This window comes from Oncorhynchus gorbuscha, unplaced genomic scaffold (assembly GCF_021184085.1).
Source record: "Oncorhynchus gorbuscha isolate QuinsamMale2020 ecotype Even-year unplaced genomic scaffold, OgorEven_v1.0 Un_scaffold_1363, whole genome shotgun sequence".
NCBI classification, from domain to species: domain Eukaryota; kingdom Metazoa; phylum Chordata; class Actinopteri; order Salmoniformes; family Salmonidae; genus Oncorhynchus; species Oncorhynchus gorbuscha.
Window position 1 is genome coordinate 84385 of NW_025746160.1, and position 5713 is coordinate 90097.

A 5713-nucleotide genomic window follows, 5' to 3' on the forward strand; every position below is an offset into this window, starting at 1 on the left:
TTTTTTTTAAAGAAGAGAAGAAAAAAAACATTTTAAACTTGTTTATTGTGACACCTTTTAAATCTCCCGTCTTGAAGTGAAGCTGTCAGTTGTGTCCATAGCAACCAACACAGATACTTTTCTATTCTCAATGTAACTGTCCAGTGAAGGTCTCACTTTTAAAAGGTCATATTCTGTTTACTCAAACCCAAAGAATGTTGCGGACTCGTCCTGTACTTGTATTTGTGGCCAAAAGCATAAATTGGGAGGAAGAAAGGAAAGAAAAACAAAACACTTCAAAACCTCCAATTCAAAGTTACATCTCAAACAGACGGTTTTCTATTTCCTCATAGAGTATGAGGTGCTGGCCAATCAGAGGTTTACTCACATGAATATTTTGAATGACCGGTAGATACGCCCACACCATTCCAACACAGAAAAGCGGCTTACATTTTTTTTAATTTGAAGGAAAACTATTTCATATTTCATAAAAAATCTGGAAGTTACTTTAATACTCAATGATTTACTGGATATTAATGAGGAATAGAGTCCTGAAACGTGGAAAACCATGTTCCGTTTCATAGAGTATATGAGATTTATTAGGTTTCAACTGACTTGGTTGTTATTCAACATTGTTACAGTTTACAGCACAGTGTTTAAATGATACGGAAGGACTCTTACTTTATTGAGAGGGGTCGCAGTGGAACTGGATAAATGAGAGGGGTCGCAGTGGAACTGGATAAATGAGAGGGGTCGCAGTGGAACTGGATAAATGAGAGGGGTCGCAGTGGAACTGGATAAATGAGAGGGGTCGCAGTGGAACTGGATAAATGAGAGGGGTCGCAGTGGAACTGGATAAATGAGAGGGTCGCAGTGGAACTGGATAAATGAGAGGGGTCGCAGTGGAACTGGATAAATGAGAGGGGTCGCAGTGGAACTGGATAAATGAGAGGGGTCGCAGTGGAACTGGATAAATGAGAGGGGTCGCAGTGGAACTGGATAAATGAGAGGGGTCGCAGTGGAACTGGATAAATGAGAGGGGTCGCAGTGGAACTGGATAAATGAGAGGGTGGAACTGGATAAATGAGAGGGGTCGCAGTGGAACTGGATAAATGAGAGGGGTCGCAGTGGAACTGGATAAATGAGAGGAACTGGATAAATGAGAGTGGAACTGGATAAATGAGAGGGGTCGCAGTGGAACTGGATAAATGAGAGGAGTGGAACTGGATAAATGAGAGGGGCAGTCTGGATAGTGGAACTGGATAAATGAGAGGGGTCGCAGTGGAACTGGATAAATGAGAGGGGTCGCAGTGGAACTGGATAAATGAGAGGGGTCGCAGTGGAACTGGATAAATGAGAGGGGTCGCAGTGGAACTGGATAAATGAGAGGGGTCGCAGTGGAACTGGATAAATGAGAGGGGTCGCAGTGGAACTGGATAAATGAGAGGGTGGAACTGGATAGTGGAACTGGATAAATGAGAGGGCAGTGGAACTGGATAAATGCAGTGGAACTGGATAAAGCACAGGCATGGCGGTACTGTCACAAAAATAGATTTTATACATCTTAGAAAACAAATGAAGAATACATGCTCCCCCTCCCTAGACTGTCAACCAGGTTAGAGCTATACAAGAGGGCATAAAAAGTAAAAAATGTTTTTTTTAATGTGCTGTTTCTTATAGAAGCAGGGCTGATTAACCACATCTGGGGCCCTAGGCAATCATATTTTGAAGCCCCCTTCCCCTCCCCTCATGGCAGTGGAGCAAGACATTTTTTTAAAGCTAACTTCCTGCAATTGTACACATTTTGCCATGAGGCAAAGCTAAGAAAAATGTCAGCTTTAAAGCTAATTTCCCAGTTAGTAATCCGGCCATGAATACGAAACAGTTCTCTGTCTATGCCATGGCCATTCTACTGTAGGCTGTGTGTACTTTCTACAAGCTATTTGTAGTCTACAGCACTTTTTAAATGCATTGACAAAAACACAACTCAATAAAAAATGATTTGTTGATAAAAGTAAACTAGTTAAAAGGTGAATGTAAAATGTAGTTGTTAGGATTATGGCCATAAAATGTTCTTCTGAATCCCTGAAGAGGGACCTGTAGTATTTCTGTTTCCCTTTATTTTACTAGGCAAGTCAGTTAAGAACACATTCTTATTAACAATGACGGCCCAGGAACAGGAACAGTGGGTTAACTGGTCCTGGGAACAGTGGGGTTAACTGGTCTAGGAACAGTGGGTTAACTGGTCATAGGAACAGTGGGGTTAACTGGTCTAGGAACAGTGGGTTAACTGGTCTAGGAACAGTGGGGTTAACTGGTCTAGGAACAGTGGGTTAACTGGTCTAGGAACAGTGGGTTAACTGGTCTAGGAACAGTGGGTTAACTGGTCTAGGAACAGTGGGTTAACTGGTCTAGGAACAGTGGGTTAACTGGTCTAGGAACAGTGGGTTAACTGGTCTAGGAACAGTGGGTTAACTGGTCTAGGAACAGTGGGTTAACTGGTCTAGGAACAGTGGGTTAACTGGTCTAGGAACAGTGGGTTAACTGGTCTAGGAACAGTGGGTTAACTGGTCTAGGAACAGTGGGTTAACTGGTCAAGGAACAGTGGGTTAACTGGTCTAGGAACAGTAGGGTTAACTGGTCTAGGAACAGTGGGGTTAACTGGTCTAGGAACAGTGGGTTAACTGGTCTAGGAACAGTGGGTTAACTGGTCTAGGAACAGTGGGGTTAACTGGTCTAGAAACAGTGGGTTAACTGGTCTAGAAACAGTGGGTTAACTGGTCTAGGAACAGTGGGGGGCAGAACGATAGATTTTTATCATGTCAGCTCGGTGATTTGATCTAGTATCCTTTGATCTAGCATCCCCATAATGCTTAGGGTCATGCATACAAATGCTGGGAAGGCCATTATTATGGTTACCATGGCTACGTCCCCATAAGATGACAATGCCCCCGGATCCACAATGGGGCACGAGTGGTTTGATAAGCATGAAAACGATGTAAACCAAGTGCCGTCTCGGTCACCAGATCTCAACCCAATTGAACACTTTTACGGGAGATTCTGAAGCGGCGCCCTGAGACGGCGTTTTACACCGCCGCCAACAAAACACCAAACTGGTGGAATTTCTCCTGGAATAATGGTGTCGCAACCCTCCCAACAGAGTTCCAGACACGTGTAGAATCTATGCCACGGTGAAGCTGTTCTGGCAACCCTCCCAACAGAGTTCCAGACACGTGTAGAATCTATGCCACGGTGAAGCTATTCTGGCAACCCTCCCAACAGAGTTCCAGACACGTGTAGAATCTATGCCACGGTGAAGCTGTTCTGGCAACCCTCCCAACAGAGTTCCAGACACGTGTAGAATCTATGCCAAGGTGAAGCTGTTCTGGCAACCCTCCCAACAGAGTTCCAGACACGTGTAGAATCTATGCCACGGTGAAGCTGTTCTGGCTGGTGGTGGGCCAGCGTTCTGTTGAGACGATGTTGGTGTTGTTTTTATTTAGCCAGTTACCTCTATGTGCCCATAATGTGCCATTGGTTGGACATGTCTAGTGCAGCCTTACCATAGAGCTGTTATTAACCCCTTGTAGCTGGATAATGCTGTTTAGAAAGCTACTTAGGTCATAAGATTGTACATGATTTTAAAAGTTTTTCAGACATTTAGCAGACGGCTCTTATCCAGAGCAACTTACAGGAGCAATTAGGGTTAAGTGCCTTGCGCAAGGGCACATCGGCATATATATTTTTCCTCTCACCTAGTCAGCTCTGGGATTCGAACCAGTGACCTTTCGGTTACTGGGCCAACGCTTAAAAGTGTGGTTTTTGTCATAACCTAAACAACTGCCCTGATTTCCCTGACACTAGCTAAATAAAGTCAATTAGTTGTTACCGGAGACAGTCGTATAGCAACAGATAACATTGACACGGAAGCATTGTGTTTGTCTCAGTAAAGGTAGTAACACCTGCAGTAGGCCCAGGTGTTATTTGGACGATAGAAGATCTAGGGGCTGTTTGGATCTTCTACAGAGGCTCAGATTGTGATTTAGGAGCTTGTTCAATAGGGGAGTTACTTTTCATTCAACTTGAAAGATTATGTTTGTATGTGAACTTGACTAAATGTTCTGCATTTATTGTGTATTTTTTTGCCATTTTGTTGTTTTCCATTTACTGAAAGAAAATGGCATGAAAATGTTTTGCTTTAAGTACAGTTTTCCTTTGGCAGTAGCACAGAACGTCTAAAATGAATTATCTGAGCACCTTTTTAAACAATTTTAAAGGTTCGAAAGCAGCTATTTTTATCGCAATGTCTAGCATTTCTGGGTAACAATTAACTACCTTACTGTGATTGTTTTCAATTAAAATGGTCAAAAATAAAAATAGCTTTGTAGCAAAGAGCAATTTCTCAAGCAAATGTTTAGCTTGAACTGTCTGGAAGTGGTTCTGAGTGGGGAGGGGGAAACTGAAAACCAGCTGGTATTGACAGAGAGGTCTGGAACTCTCTTTCTTATTGGTCGATTAACTCATTTACCACATGGTGATGTCACCATGTCAGGCCAAAACTCCCTCTCACCAAAACAGGCTGAAATTTCAGGCAGTCTTTTCAAACAGCTCTTACCACTAAAAGGAAATATATATATATATAAAACACAGGAAATCACATTGTTGACTGTACTTTAAAAGACTGAGTCGGGATACTCTACTACTGCCCAATGCCTTATGATTACAGTAATCCATTCCTGATCCTTTCTGTGTTCACATCCCGTTTAGTTGGGTTAAAAACAGTGAAAGGCAGAAATGACAGGTACCACAATGCAGATCTAAGTGTTTTAGTTCCATCAGATATGAATGAATTGGTGGTTTACTGTATTTAATGTACTTTAGTGGACAGTGGCTGAGTCCGATAGACGTGCCAACCTGAAGGAGGTACAGAGACAGGACATGATATCTGCCTGGAACTTTTTGAACAAAAAGGGGCTTTAATGTCAGCCTGGTCCCAGTTCCGGATCGGTTTGTGCTGTAGATCGAAACAGCTGTAGGAGTTGGATATACAGCACACGTTGATCTGGGAACAGGATTCTTTCATGTGAAATGCTACTGAGAACTCATCGTAGAGTTTTACTGAACTGCAAATTATTACAACAAGTCATTCAAATAATTCTCTTGCAGTATTATTCAACAATCTCCAAATAAATATGGTTAATTCTGTCATGTTGAGGGAAGCAAAACTGTTATCATTCTTATGTTCTGGTATATGTAAAATGTGAAATATATTCTGAAGTAAAATTCAGAGATATTTTCAATAAATGTATAATTAAATTAATTGTTGTCGCTCTACTGTTTTGCAGTGCAGTTATTTTCTCCAGTATTCTTGAAATGCCTTAGCAACAGTTGTGACACATTTTGCCTTAGCAACAGTCTGACACATTTTGCCTTAGCAACAGTCTGACACATTTTGCCTTAGCAACAGTCTGACACATTTTGCCTTAGCAACAGTCTGACACATTTTGCGAGGAGTGTTGTAATGCACTGTAAATAGAAGATTTTCTACAGGTGGGAAATATACTGTGTTGAAGATGCTGTATGTTCCTGTATTTAAATGCCACATTGATATTAATTAATATATTGTTCAAATGCCCAGTCAAATAAAAAATGCATTGTACCTTTTGCCTAATCTGTAAGTAAAGTTGTAAATAATAAATAATCTCAATAATAACAGACCTGATAATAAGCCAAA